General features: G+C 53.1%; 1 long non-coding RNA gene across 6 annotated transcripts; it reads left to right on the forward strand.

Annotated features, from left to right (window-relative positions):
* The first annotated feature begins 452 nt into the window (after nt 1-452).
* Nucleotides 453-19156, forward strand: LOC137231087 (uncharacterized). 6 transcript variants are annotated; one of them, XR_010946396.1, is made up of 7 exons: nt 453-1487; nt 2359-2471; nt 2604-2759; nt 3790-4039; nt 4875-12351; nt 13032-13085; nt 16513-19156. It is a non-coding gene; the product is annotated as an uncharacterized lncRNA (long non-coding RNA). The 6 variants fall into 6 exon arrangements; XR_010946392.1 differs by having other exon boundaries at nt 3795-4039; XR_010946395.1 differs by having other exon boundaries at nt 458-1487; nt 3795-4039; nt 4875-5246.
* The last annotated feature ends 1529 nt before the right edge of the window (nt 19157-20685 follow it).

Raw genomic sequence — 20685 nt, forward strand, 5'->3', positions numbered from 1 at the left:
GCCCCTTCGCCACTGGAAGCAACGTTCCCTCGCTTCCCCTCCTCGTCCAGAAGCCAGCAGTCTTCTCCGAGTTTTCCCACGTTTAACCCTCTCAGCGATGCAGTTGAGAGAGAAGGCGGGGGTCTCGAAGCTTCGGGGAAAATGCCATCTCCCTCCTGAGCTGCTGCCGGTGAGTCACACTTGGCCTGGCTGGGTCTCCCCGACTCCGCTGCTCAGGCCCCCGCCCCTCCCCACAGGGCCACTCGTCCCTGAGTTCCAGCAGGGGACCTGCTCCCTCTCCTGGCTGTTCACACAGGCCTTGGGACTTCAGCATGTGGTGACAAAGCTGACCCACCCGTGAACTAGCTCCCCACTTTTACGAGCACCTGCCCTGAATCAGGACCCTCTGTGCTGCTCCCCCCGAGGCCACCTCGTGGAGGAGCTGGGGCATGGGACCTGGTCGCAGCACCCCAGGGCCCTCTGTCCAGTGTCCTGTGTCCCCGGCGCTGGCCCTGTTCCCCTATCCCCCTCTGTCCCCCTCCTGCTTCACCCTTTCCAGGTCTTAGATCTCTTGATGCACCTCTTGGCATCTTTGTCTCTTTGTATCTAATTGGCTCTTAGTAGTTACTTATGAAACAGTCTGTAAAACTATGTCTCCATCAGGACACCCCAATACAAGAGTCCCCATTGGCTGGTACGAGATGCCAGTAATTACGTTTCCCCTCTTGTGGGAACGAGGCGTGGGGAGCAGGCAGGGGACCGAGGGCCAGCCCCTCAGGAGCTGCACTGACCGCTCAGAAACGCTGACCACCTTCGGGAAGGCAGCTCCCCGGCTTTCCCGGGCAGCCCCCAGGGCGGGGGCTCCTCCCTCAGCCCCGGCTCAGCCTCCAGAGCGAATGAGGGGCTCGGTGCAAACGGCCGCCGGTGAACCCGTTACCCATGTGAAAATAGCACTGGATCTGAGTATCCTTTTATTTTTATTTCTAAAGCCTCTGTTGTACAAGCCTTCAACTTGGGGCAATGTGCTCATAAAACACAATTCCGGCACAGAGCGGCGACGATTAAATTAAAACTTAACGGGGCCTGACAGCTGAGGACGTTGGAGTGGGAGAGGCAGAGCCCTTGTGGTCCTTCCGATCCAGGGCCGAGCCGGCCTCCCTGTCAGCGACTCGCAGGGCGGACGTCGCGGCTGAAAACCAGCTAAAGCCGGAGAAGTTCCTGTGCGGGGAGAAGAAAGAGCGGGCCAGCTCCCGGCTTCTGTCTTCTTCCGGACCAGTGGCCACCGCAGGGGCTTGGCTTCGTCTGGCCTCACTTGAACTCTCTGGGCTGGCCCCGCCCCCTGCCGGCTCACCGTGGGCGGGGTCTGGGCCCGCGCTTCCTCCGCTTCCTGGGGGAAGAGCCCAGGGTGGGGAGTAAGGCAGAAAAGAGATGTAAAGGAGAGCGAGCTGGCTGCTGTGATGTGGTCCTGTCGCGGGCAAGGCTCCGGGTGTGAGTGAGCCTGCAGGACGGTAGGTCTGGAGACGATGCCCCCCAGCCGCCCAGAGTCTCAGGCTCGGCTATGGGGTGAAGTCTCTTCTCAACAGTCAGGTTAAGAAAAGGCATAAACAGTGCGTCTGCAGCTGGAGCCCTGGAGCCAAAGGACACGGCAGTTAACGCCGGGGGTGAGGGGGAGGAGGGCGACTTGGGGAGACGCTCAGCGGGCGTGGTAGTTTCAGGAAAAGCTTCAGACTTTCAACAAATCCCTTATCCCCCTTCTCTCTCTTGCCCTTCCAGCCGCTTCAGAATTGATATGAAGTTGCTGTTTACTAACTCGGCTCTGCCCAGACTTTTCCAGACCTTTTGGGAGAAATGGCAGTTCACTGCAAAGCGTTCTCACAGCTAAAGTCCTGAGGGGTGTGCGGTGCGGGGCCCCTGTGGGCAGTGACTGAGCACAGAAGGCGTCCACACCCTCCCACGGCTGGGGTCCCTGCCTCCAGCCGGGTGGGGAGGTCGGGGGCTCTCGAGGTGAGCGGTGTGAGCCCAGGCGTCACCCTCGGCCCGTGTGCTGGGCGGCGCCTCTTCTGCGCCCTGGGGTTGCTTCTCTGCAGCTGTCACCAGGCCAGCTTCCCCTGCCTCTGTCTCTCCTCCATCCCAACCTCCCGCCCCGTGGAGAGGACAGGGTGGTGAGGTGTAGGCAGCGGTGGGCCAGCCTGGGGTTCTGTGGCTCTGAAGTGTGCGGAGGCTCACTCCTCCCCCCGGCCCTGAGGGGGGCAGTTTGGTCCTTGGTCACCCAGACGCAGTCAGGGTCCAGGACGGCACCTTCTTGCCCGTGGATCCTGGCCCGAGGGGCTAGAGGCAGGAAACGCACCCAGAGCCTCACTCTCTCTGTTCCCCCTGCAGTGGTCACATCACGTCTGCACCAAGGTCGCATCACCGAGACTGTGCACGGGGACCTGGACCCACCCACGCACATGCTCCTCCATGGATTGAAGAGGGAAGGTTCCCGGGAACAGGTGGGAGCAGCCCTGGGGGTCACAGCGCAGGGTCCCCTCCAGAAGACCCCTTCCCGGCTCAGAGGCGAGCGTGGGGGTGGAGGGTGGGAGGAGGGGTCTCCTCCGCCCCTGCTCACTCGTGGCGCCCTCCAGGCCTCCACCTGCTTCCAAACACATCTGTGGAGGGGATGCTGGCTCCTGCCTTGTGAAGCTCAAGCTGGAGGACAAGAAACCCCTCCTCCTTCCCCTGCATCCCCAGGCCTGACCTCAGATGGAATTGGTGACCATGACCGTGCATGGTGCTTGCAGGTGGGGGCCAGTGTCCTTGCTCTAAACGCAGGATCTTCCCCTGCCTGTCGAGTGTGTAACCCTGAACTCAAATGGGCTTTTTGGCTACATTTGTCAAATCAGCTCAATCCAACACTGCCTCGAAAGGGTGCGTTTAAAATAAGAAATGAGTTGAAGAATGCAAAATATAGCCCACAAGACAGCATCATCCCACGTGCTTCTCCTTATGTCTCCTGGGCTCCTCAGGCCCCTCCTTCTGGCCGCTGAGCCGCCTCCTGTAGACCCCCAAGCCCGCACCGCCCACTGTGGGGCAGCTGAGGGGACAGGTCCACGTGACAACATCAGAGCCATTATGTCAGGGATCTGAGTCCACCAAGGACACACTGGAGTCCCACAGGGCTTTGCTGAGGGCAGGTTCAGGTGAGATCAGTGACTCTCCATCGCAGCTGGGCCTCAGGGTCATTGGAGGAGATTTATGTGTTTCTATCCAGGCCTTATCCTGGAAAATTCTAATCAGAAGATATGAGGTGTAATTCACAAGACTGTTTAAAAAAATCCATAGGTGATTATGCTGCATCCAGTGTGAAAATCCATAGGTGATTATGCTGCATCCAGTGTGAAAACCACTGGACTAGATCATTGGAAATGGTATTGAAATAAAGATTGTGTCCATCGAAGGTGGGTCAGGTTTGGATTTGCCTCACTGAACTGATTTAAAAACACAGGATTTTGGGCTGTGTTTCTAGTTCTTCCTGGAAGAGGCGTGGGCTGTGTGGCACCTGAAGGCTTTTCATGGTCCAGAATGTCCCTTGTATCACGTCAGCTTTACTTGTGTGAGGGCAGGACCCCGGCATGTGAAAAAAAAAAAAAATCACTTGCTTCCGTATGTGCCATTTCAGCTAAAATGTCACCTCAAGGGCACAGGAACCAAAGTCACTTCCGGGGCCCCCCTCCAGTTCCTGCTGTGATGCCGATCACAGCGGCCTGGGTGTCTTCCCCACCTGGCACGTCTAATCCCCTGATCTGAACACCCGGCTCTCTTGTGACCCAGCACAGACTCTCCAGGAGATTTCAAAGCTTCCATCCCAGCCGGGTGGCCCAGAATCTTCCATCCTGGTTATCCGCCATCCTGCCCATTGAGGTGGCTGTCACCCTGTGAGGACCACTAGACGCCTTCAGGAGGGAACAGCGAAGTGACCTAAATCTCTGGCTGGAGGAGGCGCATCCTATGCTCGCTCTCCTGTAGCTGGTGCTGCAGATGAGCCAGGGTGCCCTGTGTGTCCTGGTTTACGGAGCGGAAGGTATTGTCACCCACGAAACCGTCAGGGACCTCTCTGCACCCAGGGCAGGTTCTAAGGCATGAAAGATCAATTCTGTGGAGACTCCTTGGCCCCAGAGCTGCTGGGGAATCTGCCAGAGAGCCCATGGTTTCCATAGAAACTACGGATGAGTTTAGCATGAGTCCCCGTCCTGCCACTCGGGTCCTAGAAGAAAGATCAGTAGCAGGGGGGCAATCGCTGGGCTAGGGCTCCCTGCCCCCGGCTGTGAGCGGACCAAGCCCTTCGGGATGAGGCCCACGGGGAGGAGACGGGCCCTTCTCTACCCCGAGAGGAGGCCCAAGTCTTGGATCCGTTTGGAAGACCCAACGCTTGCATCTTTCGCTCCAATGTAAGTCCGAGTTAGAAATTGCCTTTAACCTATAAATCACTGCAAGTACTTTTGCAGAGGCAAAGTTGAGAACTTATCTGAATAAACTAGAATAAAATGTGTAAACAGTGCAATCATTCCGCTTCTTCTGCCTGTTTTTCCTTTGCTTCTGGAATCCTGAGCGTAAGTGTGGACAGTACACGCTCATGCAGCCCTCCTACTCCAGGAAAATTACCTTTTTCTATTTTTACAGATGATCTCCCAGTAGGAAACTTCCCAAACTATAGAAGGTTATTTTTGTTATCTCTTTAACCTATATTTTTGTTGTTGCAATTTAAACTTTTCTCTAGTTATATACCAGGTGAAATTTTGAAAAATAACAAACACGCACAACCGTAAGACTTGAAGATCCTGTCCACTGCCAGGCACTTTGGATCATCTCCCATGCGCTGAAACCTCACCATTATGTTCTCAATCTCTCTCCCACAGGCTCCACAGATCACTGGAATTCCTTTTTTCTTTTGCTTTTTTTTTTTTTTTTTTGCGGTACACGGGCCTCTCACTGTTGCGGCCTCTCCCGTTGTGGAGCACAGGCTCCGGATGCGCAGGCTCAGCGGCCATGGCTCACGGGCCCAGCCGCTCCGCGGCATGTGGAATCTTCCCGGACCAGGGCACGAACCCATGTTCCCTGCATTGTGGACTCTCAACCACTGCGCCACCAGGGAAGCCCCCTGGAATTTCTTTTTTTGCTCTCAGATTCAAGGAGGTTTAAGAAGGAAACTCCTAAGGCTTTTGAAATGTGGAGGCTCTGGGGCCTGGGACCGGGTGGAGAAGAATATCCCTCCAAGGCGAGGATCCAAGGTGAGCGTCTGTAGCAGGCGATCAGGCCTCCCCGGAGGCGTCTTCCCTCTGTGAGATGAACACAGGTGTTCTGGTCCCCAAACAAGAAGTCCTCTGGATGACCAGGGCTGCCTTCACAGCCAGGATGGTCCTTTCATCCCGAGAGGCTGGTGGGGATGGACCCGCCTCCTTCTGGACCCTGCGGCCCCGGGAACTGTGTTCCAGGCCTAGGTGCTCCAAGCCCCTCCTGCCCTTCTAGCTCCTCGCTGGGTGGGGCTCTCACGGGTCACAGCATCGGGGGGTCAACAGAGGCGCCAACCGGACGTTTGCTCAGGACAAGAGTCTGCTGCAAGGCCTGTGCTGCAACGTGCATTCAGACAGTTGAGTCCAACCAAGTCAAGCTTTGTGGGAAGAGAGTGAAAAGGGAAGAGCCCGGTCAGGTGATGGGTGACGAGGTCCTTTCAAGGAAGCAGACACGCCCAGGAGGATCACAGGATGCCCACCAGTTCAGGGGGACGACAGTCCGTGTGTTCCGGTTCCCGGTTCCATGATCCAGGGCCCCCGGTACAGAAGTGAGGGGTCTGGGAGGAGGGACTGGGGCCCCGGGCCCGGGTGTGCGCCGGCCTGGCAGAGAGGCAGGGAGGCCCCGCTTGGCTCTCGGCTCAGAACCAGGACCAGGCCTCCCCTCCCCCCGCAGGCCCGACCCTGCCGTGGAGGCCTTGGGACAGCCGGGGGCGGGGGGGACTGCCCAGACAGGGGTCCCAGCAGCACTTACAGGGCTGCCTCGATGGACTGGATTTTCACCCAAAGCCGTTGAGAGGAAAAATGTGTTTATTTTGTAAGTCCTGGGATTTGCCCAGAGCCGTTTAATGATAGCCAAGAAAACACAGCAGTGTGTGTCTGTGTATTTTTCCTTTTAACGCTTCCCATCGGGGGGCTGGTCCCTGGGAGCAGTCCTGGCTGTGAGAGCCCTTGGATGGGGTCTTGATGGGCCGCCTGTCCCCCTGTGAGGTCTGCGGTGACCGCTGGCTGATGGGCAGCTGTGTCTAGGGAGGTGCCCACGCCCCTACTGTCGACCCCTCCCCACGGCTCCGACTCCCCAGGCAGCCCCTGCGGAAGCCCCTGCGGCACTTGGGGCCTCCGCTGCAGCCCCTCCGACAGGACAGCATCGCCCCCGGGGGGCTCCACAGCGGCCTGTGCTGTGGCCACACCTGTCTGAGAGGAGGGAGCACTGCGCACTTCTGCGACGACTCAGCCGCAGGTGGTCCTGCAAACAGCCAAGCCATTTCTGCTTCCATTCCATCTTCTGTGCTGGTCGGGGAGCTTCCCTCTCAGCTCCCTTCGTCTGGTGGTCTCAACATCCCAGCACCGTGGCTCTTAGTAAATGCTGGTTCCTAATTCCCCCTCTGTCCCTGGCTGCCCCTGCCGGAGCCCACACCGTCTCTGTGCACCGCCCCCTCCCGGCTGTGCCTGGACCCCTGGGCACAGCCCGCAGGGTGAGAAGGGGTCTCAGGATCAGGCCTCAGGGAGGATTCCCCGCCTCCTCCCAGCCCTGCCTGGTCTCCCACAGCCCCAGCCTCCCTCCCGGCCCAGAGTCCAGGGACCCGTCACCGTGGCCCTGCATCCCCCGGGGACCTGAGCCGGCAGCAGCGGGACGGCAGGCCGCCAGGTCCCCCTCTGCACCCCGTCCTCTGAGGGTCAGAGCTGCTCCGGGCAGGAGGGGGACTTGGGCTGGACTTGCCCTGAGAGGCCTCGGTGGTCCTGGTGGGCTGAAGCGTTCCTGCTGGGCTGGGGTTGAGGTCGGGATCCCCACATCCCTGCCCGCACCCTGAGACTCGTCCCTCCTGGGGGCTGCTCGTCCAGCCCATATGGGATTATCACACAGAGCAGGACCGAAAGCCCCGTTTCTACAGAAGGAGGCTAGTTTGCTTAGCTCCATGCGTGGCCGTTAATTAGAAAAATTAATCTTAGCCACACAACAAAATAAAATTGATGATTCAGTGACAGCTAATCACTTGCTGGAAATGAAAGATTCCCTTACAATGGAGATTTATTTTGTGTTATTTCTTCCCCAAGCACTCTTAACTGACTGAATAATGTTGTAATGACCACTCTGATATTTCCACATGTACTTTTAAGAATTTATAAAGTGATCTGTCTTCTGAGGGGTCTAGGGAGGTCCTTGAACGGTACAGTTAAAGCAGAGGCGGGCAAGGCTCTTACCCCTCCAGGGCTTCAGACGGGTCACGAGCAGCCTTCGGAGCTGGGAGACCTGGGTAGGGGGCGTAAGGGGTGGACGCCCACCAGGAAGCTCCTCTGGACTGTGACAGGCGGCGAGATAAGCTCTCACCTCTCCCATGAGGCCGGGCTGACGAGACTCGGATGCAACAGGGTTGGATGGCCCAGGGGCAAAGCCAGGGGAGCTCAGCAGCCTGTGGAAGCACCAAGGTGTGTGTGTGCACGCGTGCAGGTGTGTACTGTGAGTGTTCACGTCACACATGCACAGGTGTGAACACACACGTGTGCATGCAGGTCTGTGTGTGCCTGGGATGTAAACGGAGGCCCTTGCTGCCCACCCCTGCAGGTCCCTCAGGTGTGGGTCCTCCTCGCAGGTCGGATTTAGGGCTGTGAGCGGCCTGAGCAGGCGGGAAGAGGGGGCCCCGGAGTCGGGGACTCAGGTCCCCTGGGAAGGCGGCCGAGCCTGGAGGCCACACCGCTGCCTCTGGTCCCTGTTCTCCAGAGTGGGCCTCTGCTTACTTTCGGATTTTCTTGTTGGTGTTTTGTTTTTGTGGTTGTTCTTGTTGACTTGTTTATATAGTCTGGACATTAATCACTTATCAGACAGGTGATTTACAATTATTTTCTCCCTTCTGTAGGCTGGGTTTTCACTTCCTTGTCCTTTGATGCACAAAAGTTTTTAACTTTGATAAAGTCCAAGTTGTCTATTTTTCTTCTGCTGCCAGTGCTTTTGGTGTCATATCTGACAGATCACTGCCCAATCCAATGCCATGACATGTTTCCCCTGTTTTCTTCTAAGCGTTTTATAGTCTTAGCTCTTATGTTTAGGTCTTTGATCCATTTTGAGTTAATTTTTGCAACTGGTTAATTTTTGCACGGTGAGGGTCCAACTTCATTCTTCTGTGTGTGGATATACAGTTTCCCCAGCACTATTTGTTGGAAAACCTGTTCTATTCCCATTAAATGGTCTTGGCACCCTTCTCGAAAATCATTTGGCCGTATATGTGAGGCATTATTTCTAGCCTCTCTACGCTATTCAGTTGGTCTATATGTCTGTCTTTTGGGTTTGGTTACTGTAGCTTTGTAGTAAATGTGAAATCAGGAAGAGCAAGTTCTCTAACTTTTTAAAAAAGATTATATTGGCTTTTTGGGGTACGTGACAGTCCATAAGAATTTTAGAATGGGTTTTTCTATTTCAGCAAAAAAAAAAAAAGATATTGGGATTTTGAGAGGGATTGTGTAGAAATCTATAGATCACTTTGGATAGTATTGGCATCTTAACATCTTCCAATTCACGAAAACAGCATGTTTTTTCCCCCTTTATGTCTTCTTTCATTTCTTTCAACTATATGGTATAGTTTTCAGTGTACAAGTCTTCTGCCTCATTGACTTAATTTATTCTAGAGTACTTGGGATCTATTATGATACCTTGTGATCTTTTGTTGAAAACTGCGTATCTGGAAAAGCAGCCTCCTCTCCGTGGCTCTGTGCTGGGGGCAGTCAGTCCGCTGATGAGCTAGAGGTACTCTGAGGCTGGGGACCAGCCCAAGGTGGAAGCTTCAGGTTTCCTCAGGTCTTCTCTGGGCACGTGTCCTGCCCAGGACTGCATGTGGCTTTCCTGTTTCTCTCATTCCCGTGGCTCTAACTTCTCTGCAAAACCTTAGGTGGTCTGTGAATGTCTCCACACGTGCTCTCCTGTTCCCGGTGTGGCGTCTGCTGCTCTGAGGTCCCCCTGCAGCTTTCCTGTCTCAGGATGCCTCCAGTCAGGTCAAAACTTTGCAGATCAGTTCTGTTCTGCTCCCTCCGGTTAGAGAGGGAACGGCAACCTGGTTTGTCTGCTCCCCCAAAGCAAGACCGTGCTCCAAAGCAAGGGGTGCGTGGCAACGAGAACCCCTCGGGCCTTCCTGCCGTTTCACCTGTCTTTTCCTTGATCGGGTACTTGCTTGCTTTCTGTTGATCATTACCCAGAACTCCTACAAGGCCAGTTCAGTGAATTCCTAGGGATTTTTTTTTAATATTGGTTTGGGGGGAACGAGAGCTCGGGGCTTGGTGATGTTCCTTTCTCAAGCTTTTTACAGTTCACACTTCAAATTTTTCTTTTATCTTTTTTTTTTTAACCATTTGGCAGAACAATATTTTTCCCTTTTTGCATTTTTAAATTTTTTACAAGTCAATTCACATTTCCTTTTGCTTTCCACACAACTTTAATCTGAAGGGTTGGATGTTCTGCAGTCATGGGGTTAAAGGTGCGTGCCGCTGGCGCTGTATTAATGTCTGCCTGTGATCACAGACAGTCCTGTTTGCCATTTAGAGGAAGTAAAGGGATTGCAGGCTGCAGATATCTCCCTGGGGCAGCGTCAATGGACACATTCTGGATCGTCTGTCTGTTAGACAAAGTGAGACGATTTTTTTCTGCTTATAATGTAACACCTGTCTGTGTCCTTTTCCATCAGCTCCTGAATCTCGGGGAACACAAGCCTTTTGGTTTTTCTTTTTTTGTGATACGTGGGCCTCTCACTGTTGTGGCCTCTCCCACTGCGGAGCACAGGCTCCGGATGCGCAGGCTCAGCGGCCATGGCTCACGGGCCCAGCCGCTCCGCGGCATGTGGGACCTTCCCGGACCAGGGCACGAACCCGTGTCCCCTGCATTGGCAGGCGGACTCCCAACCACTGCGCCACCAGGGAAGCCCCCTTTGGTTGTTTTACTGAGGGAGACTGGAGTTGTTTTTCTAACTTGTTTACTCTTTAAGGCCACCTGGGAATGTCTAGTTATCTATTGGATATTTTCTGAATTTGAAATTTCATATTTCAATTTATTTGGTAACTAATCTAATTCCAATTTGAGCCCATTTATGAAAAAGAGGATAAGACTTCACCTCCACTGAGACGTCTATTCCAGAATGCTTTTTGAACGTTTTCTGAAGAATACATCTTTATTTAGTTACAAATTTGAATCTTTGTTTATTCTGCCCTTAAAAGAAAGCTTTCTGAAATTGCCTTATGTAGTTGTATTCATTTCAACGTCTGCTCTAACAAATTACCACAAACATAATGGCTTCAAACAACATAAATGCATTCTGTAGTTCAGAAGTTAAAAATGTGTTTCGCTGGGCTAAAAATGAAATTTTACACATATGGTTATTTAAATCTTGTCTCTTCTGTCTTCCCCATTTGATGGACTGACAATTGAACTATAGTCTAGAACAAAAATAATCTAAATAAATTTGGTATTTTATAGAAAGAGAGAAGTGGTGACGGCCGCTTAGACAGGGCACAGCATCTTTGAGATGGGGTGTCCTAGAGTTAGAATTTGGAGACCTCAGCTCACCGATTAAGAAACTATTGAATATGTGGTGTTTTGATTCCTATTTTTTTGAAATACTGGTAAACATATAAATTTATTGATTTTGATATTTCAAAACTTTTCTGTAATAGCCATTGTTACATTAAGTCTGTGGTTTCCAGTTGGTTTTTTTTTTTGTTCGCCATCTACCAACAAAACACAAGAGTAAAGATCATGGTGCAACTTTATAACAGAGCCAGTTTTTCCAGGAGGAAAACAACCTAAAGTTGAATTTTGAAAGAGTACTGCCGTCAGGCCCCGCCCCACCTGCCCCTGAGATGGTGACTGACGTGCTGTAAGGACGGAGTCAGCCCGCTTGTTATGTGCTGTCTGCCGCTGCTTTCACGCTGTAGCACTCAGGCGAGTTGAGTGGTTGTCCCAGAGAGGGTATGTCTCTCAAAGCCTAACCTGTGTTGATAGATTGAACGTGTTTACAACTGGTTCTGGGGGCTACTTGTAACCACGATTAAGGAACAATCTTTTCCTGAATTTGTGGGAATTTTTAACACGTTCTCAGACTCCTTCACTCTCCCGTAGAAAGCTTCATGTTGCGTTTCGATGTCATAGACTCAAAATCCTCTTGTGGTCCTTGAGGCCCCTGGAATTGGGCCTTGGTCGACCCCTGTCCCCCGGCCCCGGCCCCCTCTACGTTCCTGTCACACCAGCCGTGGGCCATCCTACACACATGCAGCTCTCTTTCTGGAACATGATTCCTTCACGTCTTGTGGCTGGGGCCTCTGACTGTTGGATCTCAGCTCAGCTGTCACAACACCAGACAGCAGCTGGGACTCAGGTCACCCAGCCCAGGCGCTGGCTGTCCCATTTCTGTGCTGTTTGTTTGTAGCACATGTCACTGGGGGAAATTAGCATATTTAACTCTTTACCCCCGTATCTCCCAGCTCTCACCGATGCTCCCAGACTGTGATCTAATGGGGGCTCTTCCCGGCTCCTTCCCACCTGCATCCCGAGCCCTGAGAAGCAACAGAGGACAAGGGCCCCATGTTTGGGGATCATCATAGTGGGGCTATTACCGTTCTATGACAGTAATACTACTGTGCAAATAGACTGTTACAGGGATTCAAATTGCTTCCACTTTGTGTCATCTCAGCGGAGCCTGACGAAGACCACATAAGCCCCTTTTAGACAGAAGGAAACGGATTCAAGCGCCATGACTAAATAAATGATTGGCTCAAAGACACAGGAAGTGGCAGAGCAGAGACGTTTCGACTCTAAGACGAGTTCATTTTGGATTATGAGAACCATGGAAATGCTCTTAAGAGTTTGCAAACCCTGAATCTGCTTCACTTCCCCCACGTTTAAGCAGCGTGTGTCCCTGAAGGTGGGCGACCTCTGCCTGGTTGCAGGTTATCATTCTGCTCCAGGACATGCCGTCGCTGAGGACGGCTCTGGGTCACTCAGCAGAACCAAGCGGGCTGCGACCCCACTTCCCTTGAAACGCTGTGCACCAAACGCCCCAGATGCAGAAACCCTAACTTCAGGTGCTGGGTGGAAAGAATCAGAACGTGCTCTGAATGGAAAGGGAAGGTAAATAATAGTGCATTGATGAAATACTAGAGAAGGAGGGGCTGGGGGTGGAGGGAGCGAGGCTCACTTTAGCGTCGGAACATCGGAAATGGTGCTGCAGGAAGAGCCGGTCCCTCCCACCCAGGCTGTTTCCAGGCACGGCCCCAGCTCAGCAGTCTAAGCTCCCAACCATCTTTGATATTTTAGTTTTAGCCGTTTGAGGGGGATTTGTGCCCTTGGCAATTTCCGCTCGAAGCTTAAGCGATTGGGCAGGAGGGTGAGCAGATCTGAGAGAGCGGCCCCTACAGCGACGGCGGAGGTGATGGGTTGAGGGTGTGGCGGAGGGAGGGCGAGCTGGGAGTTCTCCCATGCAGGGGGTCTCTTCTCCCTGCCCCACCCCCGGGAATGGGTTAATTAAGGAGGCTTATATTGTATGGAAAATATTCTTCTTGTGAATATGTTTTGGTTTTCGGTTTTGGTTTTCTGGAGAAAGGATCTACCTCGCATACTAAGTGTTAGGTTAGTAACCCCCAAAATGGATAGAAGCCATTGTGTAAAGACAACGTTATTTGTGAGGGAGAGAAAAAAACCAAAGGCTAACACCTCCCCGCCCTCCGCCACACACGCGCCCCCCCCCCCCCAACTTCCTACCATGAACTGTGACATTTATTTGCCATTCTTTTGGTTCTCTTCTTCTCTAGGTGACAAAATCCTGGGAAGCAAGACCAGGGCTCCTGAATCGGCAGGCAGAAAAGGTGAGCGAGCAAATGGGTGAGACTCATGGTGCAGAGGGAAGGCGTCAAGGGGTCCCCGGACCCACCAAAGGCTCAGAGAGCTTGGAATCAGGGAGAAGCTCCCTGGAGGCAGGTGAGGCTGGGTCTGGACAGTAACCGCAGGCCCGAGAGGGCAGCAAGGAGCTGATTTGCGAACCTGGACAGGGATGCCCCCTCCCTTGCCCTTTCCCAATGTCACCGTATTTTGGATTAGCTGTGTCTCTATCAGGATCCAAGGATCAAGCCTGGGGCTGTGCGGTGAAGACCAGGAAGCCCCCGCCCCCGACCACGTGCTGCACCTGCTCAGACCAACGGTGCCGGGAAGCAGGGGAGCAGTGGCCCCAGAGTGGCTGTGAGGCCCCGATCTGAGGCTGCAGGGACAGAACCGTGGCCGGCCCTTTAAACAGCGGCCTTTGGAGCTCACCTCACCCCGAGGCCAGTTGTCCCCTGCAAGACGACAAGGCTAGAGCTTCCTTGTCTCCCAACAGACAGAGATTTAGGAAACAAGCACAGCTCACGATTGTCAGAGAGATTTACATCCCAAGCACGTCCACACAAAACCTTCCCTGTGCCAGTTGCTCTAGGACTCCTGCCAGACCTGACTTATGGTGACTCTTCATCACGAGTGCCACCTTCCGCAGGAGGTCACACCCTGCTCAGTGTCTGCTGTAAAATGGGCTTTGCTGTGTTTGATGGACTCGTAGGGCAGGGAAGTTTGATGTGTGTCGTCACTGACCAGCAAGGAGTGGGTGGAAAATCCTTGGGCCGTACAGCTGGTTCTCCCCATTCTCCCCGAGTCCTCAAGGGGCCCTTTGGCTCCAGGCCAGGTGTGACCCAGGCCCGGCTGGTCACCCAGGCCCGGCTGGTCACCCAGGCTCTGGTCTTGGGTGTGGTGCAGAGGGCCTTGGGTTCTAGGACCTCTGGGTTCCGGCTTCTGTAACAACCAACGCCTTTCTGTCTCTTCACTGGTTTTCTCCTCTGAAATGGGGGGCTAATAATACCTGGCCCCCCTCACCTCAGTTTCATGGGCATCCACTGGATGGGCAATGGGGTCCAGTGAGGGAGGGGCAGGGGCTCCAGGCAAAGCCTCTCTCTGAAGGGGGCCAGGGCCCTGCGCCCACCCTCGGAGACCCAGACCCCCACCTGGGCACAGCTGGGGCAGCGAAGCATCTCCCTGCAGTGAAGGGCTTGTCAGGAAGATTTCTATTCACTTGCCCAACACACTCTCCTGGGATGACCATTCTGTCCGGGCAGAGACCGTCCTGAAGCTATGGCCGGCGCCAGCTGCTTGCGCAGAGCCGGCTGTGCGCTCCTGAGATGTCCTGAGCCCTGTGGAACCCCACTCCTCAGGGCTGGCAGTGAAAGCCGTGAGCCCGGGGGGCGCGCTGGGCCTTCTAAGAGTCCCCCCAAGAACCCATGACACCTGTGGGCACACAGCAGCCGAGCAGGTGCCAGCCTTCCTCACCCCATCACCCACAGCTCAGCCACAGCCTGGCTGGTCCCCGACACAGAGTCCAGGGAGGAGGTGGACCCAGCCTCGCCAGCGCTCCAGCGGCTGCACTGCAGACAAATGAAAAGCTGAATTCGTATAACAAATCTCGTATAACAACGCATAGTGAGGGAGCCACTGAAATCCTCCCTGAGCTAATGAATAAATCAACCCTTGACAACTTCCCCCAATGGCTGTGACATGATAATTGGGCCTCATGTCATAACTTTAATGCTTTCGGTGCATTTGACTTTTGCTAATGAGATCCAATGTGCCTGACGGCACTTTTTGTCCCAGGGCAGCTGAAGTGTGCTTGGCTGAGAGGTTACTCTTAACGTCCTTGGTGCAAACGGCCCTTGAGACCGGGAGAACAGAGTTGGGGAGAGGTCGCTGGGCTGTGACTTGGTCTGGGGTTACTGTTCACCTGCCTTTCCTCACTGCCCTCGGGGAAGTAAGGAAGCCTGGTACCTCCAGGGAGCCGGCGTCTGGGTGTAGGGACGAGGGACGGAGCTCCGGCTGCTGGAAGCTTCGCTGCCTGACACGCAGCACCCGCCCCTGGGAGCAGCCAGCATCGGGCCTGCGAGGCTGTCTGTCCAGGAAGGAGGCCCAGGGTGGGAGCCAGCAAGGTGGGGCGAGGCGCGCAGTGTCTTCATCGCTCCAGGCTCCCGACAAGCAGCCCAGGGATCAGGGGTAGAGGGAGCCCCAGTCTCGAGTCGGGGTCAGAAACTGTGGCCCCAGCCGGGCTGGCCCTCCTGTCTCTGGCTTCCTGGTCTGCAAATGGACCTGTGACTGTGCACCTCGTGTGTTGAAGGTCAGATGGTCCAGGTCCACGGGGACCACCTGCATGTCAGGGACGTTCTGGGGGGGCATCCTCTTGAGAAGAAGCCTCCACTCCGAGTTCAGGGGCTCCGGGTCTAGGCATCCCCATGTCTCAGTGAGGGGGAGAAGGGCCTCTCGCTGGGGGGCAGGGGTGGGTTCCAGGGCCTGGGGACCCGGCATCTACCCTCTGCTCTGTCACTGAAGCCCCAGAGGGAAGAGAGTGACAGCAAGGATGCGATTCTACGCTGAGCCCCACATCACCTGAGTCAGCGGCTCACTCTCCCTCCCGAGTTTCTGCTTCACCCCCCCAAGACGACCCCCCTCTCCCAGCTCTGCACCAGGCGTGGGCTTTCTTTCCCCAACCGAGCAGCCCTGACCCGGGGGTTTATGGGGCATCCTCACGTAGGGGTGACCCACTGTTAAGTCCATTCCCAGCCCCTCTCTCTCTGATCTGGAGGATGGGGGGAGCTGAAAATTCCACGCTCCTGAAAATGGCGCGGTCTTTCTGGTGACCAGGAGCCACCCAGAGTCCCTTCATTAGAACAAAAGACACTCCTGTCACCCAGGAAATCCCAAGAGGCTTGGGGCCCTGTACCAGGCTTGGGGCAGAGACCACACACATGATTTCTATGGTCTCATTTCATCTAGTTTGAGAACCTCCCTGTGCTGCCGTCAGCGACCTTGCTCAGTGGAGACTTGAGCTGAAGGTCACACAGGCACCCGCAGGGCTGCAGCCCCCGAGAGCCCCTGGCCACGCTGGGATCTGGTGGTCCAGGCCCTTCCGAGGCAGGGGGTCCTCCCCAGCTCAGCCCCGCGGCTCCTGGAGAACCAGAACTAGAGGGGCCTCAGCATTTCAGGGTGACCCACGGTTACATCGCCCTAAATGCGGGGTGTGGGTCACTTCCCGGGGTTGTAGGAGATGGAGGCGGAATAGAAAACGTCCTCTGTGCCCACAGTAGCAGCGCTTCACCTGACATCCCCACATCCTCTTAGAGGACGTGAATGTAACTGTAGCCTCGTTCTTGCACCAGCGCGGAAGGTGACCACGTGCTCCCCCAGCTCGTGCATCCTAATGCTTCACTGTAATTGTTGTATTTCTAGGGAAGCAGATGTTTGGTCCCGACGCCTGTGAACACACATCTCTCCTCGGAGGGCTGCCTCTGAGTCAAGGAAAGGGAAGCTGGAAAGCGTCATATTCCCTGCCTGAAACGAGGAGTGAGGGGGAGAAAATAGGAGAACCAACACAAGGAAATGAATGTTTATATAAGTTATCATTTTTCTGTAACGAGTAACCACATGCCTGATCCCCGGGTTTAGAGAAATCTGCCTTTATACCCGACGTGCTGTGACCTCAGGCCCATTACTGGAAGGCTCTGAGCCTTCATTCTTTTTGTAAAACAGAGATTACTTTGTATACGCTTGGGACCGTGGTGAGGCTTCCCTGCGAGGTGGTGTGTGGAGGCATCCAGCGTGCTTCAGGCAGCGACTGGTCGCCCGTCTTTGCGTGTCATCCTGACGCTACCATCATTCCGGTGGAAGGTCCATGGAGGCAAGCGCCTGGTGCTTGTTAGCCAGGTTGAATTACTCTGCAGCCGTGGACACGGAGCACAGATTCCTCCGAGCCCCCAGAGCCCCTCACCCCTGCCTGTGAGGCCCTGGCAGCTCTGAGCACAGACGTGTCTGTTGTTAGATGGAGGGTCTGGGGGGCCTTTCTCTGAGCGTCACTCAACTATGTTTCATTCACAGAAACCCCACTTTGGAGACGCCCAGGGGATTGGGTCTGCACCCTGCCTCTCCCCTGAACCCCCAAGAGCCCCCAACCTGCCCCTCTGCAGGCGTGTTGAGCTCACAGCAGGTGTGAATGGGCCTGGAGTCCCCTTCCAGTCAGGGTAGCCGAGAGCCGGAGCAGAGGGGAGAGGGCGTTTCATAAGCGTGCTGTGTGCTTTGTTCCAAAAATCCGCGGGTGGGCCTGGAGCAAGGAAGCTGGCTGCGTGTGCTGTCGCTGGGCTGTCCCCGCAGGAAGACGGGGCTTGTACACTCGTGGCTCAGAGCTGACTCTTTTGGAAATGGACCCTCGGCAGTAACCGAGGGCTGAGACTGGGTTTTCAGACCCTGGGGAGGCCGAGAGAGAGGGGAGAGATGAAGAAGGATCTGTGTCAGGAATGGCCTGGGGGTCCCAGCAAACCGTCCCACCCCTGCTGGACAGTCCTCCTCAGCCTCGGCCTCTGTCTCCGAAGGCACCGCTGGCAGCTGCGCTGGACACAGCGGCAGGTTCCGTGAGGGCCGCACGGGCATCCGCAGCGACACAGCCCCGCAGGAGCAGGAACCTGGGGCCAGGAGGGGGTGGGAGAGACAGCGGCGTTCGCGGGGCACCCCAGGCCTGCACCCAGCCGGCCGGGAGCTCCCGGAGGGTGGCCTCGGGTGAAGGGAGGAGATGGAGGGGAGGCCTCTGCTCTGGGGGAGAGTGAGGCCTGTTCTAGAACGTCAACAGATTGGAGCTGAGTGTGCGTGTGAGTTCAGCAAACGTGTGTACAGTGTGGGACCTGCCGGCTGCACCGTCCACCCAGCGGGCACGTGCGGTGAGGGCTCCCTGTGGGCGGGATCACAGCATCCCGTAGCCTTGAACTAGCCCTCAGCAGGTGCCAAATGCGCTGAAAAAGCTTTTGATATTTTCAGTGTAAACCGTATACGTGGTCAGAACAGACCGTTTTATTTTACAGCCTGGCTCTGTGAAGTTGTGCATGTGTATGTGTGTGTGTCCATGTGTACACAGGTGTGCCCCTGTAGGCACTGTGCCTGCGTGTGTGTGTGTGAAAAGAGGGGTATCACGGGCTGCTTCCTGGCCCAGGCCCCTCTGCAGGCCCGCCATGTGCGGATCCCCGAGCAGCGGGCGGTGTGGTCCCCGCCTTCTCGCCAGGATCCCTAGGCCACGGCATGGAGACTGTGGGATGGACAGGTGGCCACACCTGTAATTTCGAGCGGGGACCTGGGCTCTCCCTCACCCCTACGCCTCCACCTGGGTGGTCCCGAGAAATCTCTGAAGGCCTCCGGCCTGTGCTCTTCCTATTGGCACAAAAGGTTGGGATGGGGGGCCCGGCCAGGAGCGCGGGGGGCCGTCTCTAGTCTAGCGATAAGGTATCCCCAGAGTACAGACGATTCTCTTCTTGATTTCCAACCTGTGTATCTTGTATTTCTCTTTCTTGCCTCAATGGACAGGCTAGGACTTTGGGTACAAGGTTAAATAGAAGAGGTGAGAGGGTTCTTGGCTTCGTCCTAACCATAGTCTCTTACAATTAAGTACAATGTCAGATGGAGGTTTTTGTCAGTTCCATTGCTTGTTCACTTGCCTCTTCTACCCTTTACCACTGTGAGAAAGATCCCTTCTATTCATAGTTACCTGAGAGTTTTATCAAGAATAGATGTGGAAACTTGTGAAATTATTTTATGTTTCTTCCATAAGAAAAGTGTGTTTTTTCCTTCACTTGGTTAATGTGGTGAGTTATACTAATTGATGGATGAATGTTAAAAACCACACTTGCATTGCTCAGACAGATCCAAACTTGGCACGACGATTTACATTTCTTTGTACATGTGTAAATATGTATTTACTGTATAGCATTTGCTAGCACTTTATTAAGTACTTCTGTCTATTTAATGAAGGATATCTTTCTGTAGTTTTCTTTTTTTACGACTTTTTGGTTGTGATATTATTGTAATGTTGCATTTAGAGAATAAATTGGGTGTTTTCCCTGCTCAATTTTAAGAAAGAATTTGAGTAGTATTTGTATTATTTCATACTGAAATGTGGATAAAATTCTTCAGTGAAACTATCTGGGTTTGAAGTTTTATTTGTGGGAAAAAATTTTTTATTACAAATTTAATACTTCTAATAGATGTAGGGCTTTTTGTCCTATATTTTGTCTTGATTCATTCCCGCTAATTTTTGTCCTTCCAAAAATTCATCTATTTCACCTAAATCACCAAGTATTTTGGCATGAAATTGTTCATAATAAATCATTATTACTTTAATGCCTGTAAAATCTGAGGATTTCCACTCTTTCCTTCTTCCTTCCATTTACTTCCTTTGGGTGCTTTGATCTTCTTTTGGCACCTTAAAAACTCAATTCATTGAATTTTAGGTCTTTCTTTTTTTCAAGTATAAGCATGTAGAGACAGAAGGTTTTGTGTAGCATTACTTTAACTAGATAGCGCAGATTTTCATATGCTGTGTTCTCATTTTCAATATATTTTCTAGCTACACTTGTGCTTTTCTTTCTTTGACACATGGGTTACTTAGAATTATGGTGTTTAATTTTCATATATTTGTATATTTTAAGATATATTTTTATAATTCATTTCTAAACTCTCTTGTGGTCAACAAATATTCTCAGGATGATTTACTTTCTTTTTAGATATAGAACCTGGCAAAAGGTTTGTTGAATTCAATATTCCCCACGCACTTGAACTGAATGCCTTTTTGCCATTAAGTGCAGCATTTTATAAATTTCAATTAGATCACATTGTTTGACAGTGCTGTTCAAGTCATCTATATACTTATTGATGTTCTGTCTCCTTGTTCTATTACTGAGAGATGAATATTGAAAATTCTAACAACTATTACATAGTTGTCTATGTAAACTTTCTATTCAGCTTTTTGCTTCATGTACTTTGAAAATCTATTATTAGGTGCATACATATTTACAGTCTTCACATCTTCTTGATGAATTTACCATCCAGTTCATCTTTATGAAATGTCCCTCTCTTTCCCTGCTAATATTCTTTGTCCTGAATATTAATACGTTCACTGCTTTTTTTTAGGATTAATGTTGGCATGGCATACAATTTTCCACTCTAGATTTTTCATCCGTGTCTTTATATTTAATATGCATTTTCTCTAGACAGATCATAATTAGGTCTTGCTTTTTCGTTCGGTGTGACAGTCACTGTCTCTTAATTGGCAGCTCATCACTAACACTTAATACAAACATCTCTCTGTTTAGGTTTATGTGCCCATATTGCTATATGGTCCCTATGCGTCACATCTGGGTTTTAACTTTTTCTTTTTTTTTCTGACTTCTTAAACTTTATTTTATTTTATTTTATTTTGTGGTACGCGGGCCTCTAACTGTTGTGGCCTCTCCCACTGCGGAGCACAGGCTCCGGACGCGCAGGCTCAGCAGCCGTGGCTCACGGGCCCAGCCGCTCCGCGGCATGTGGGATCTTCCCGGACCGGGGCACGAACCCGTGTCCCCTGCATCGGCAGGCGGACTCTCA

Source organism: Pseudorca crassidens, chromosome 9 (assembly GCF_039906515.1).
Source record: "Pseudorca crassidens isolate mPseCra1 chromosome 9, mPseCra1.hap1, whole genome shotgun sequence".
Taxonomy (NCBI): Eukaryota; Metazoa; Chordata; class Mammalia; order Artiodactyla; family Delphinidae; genus Pseudorca; species Pseudorca crassidens.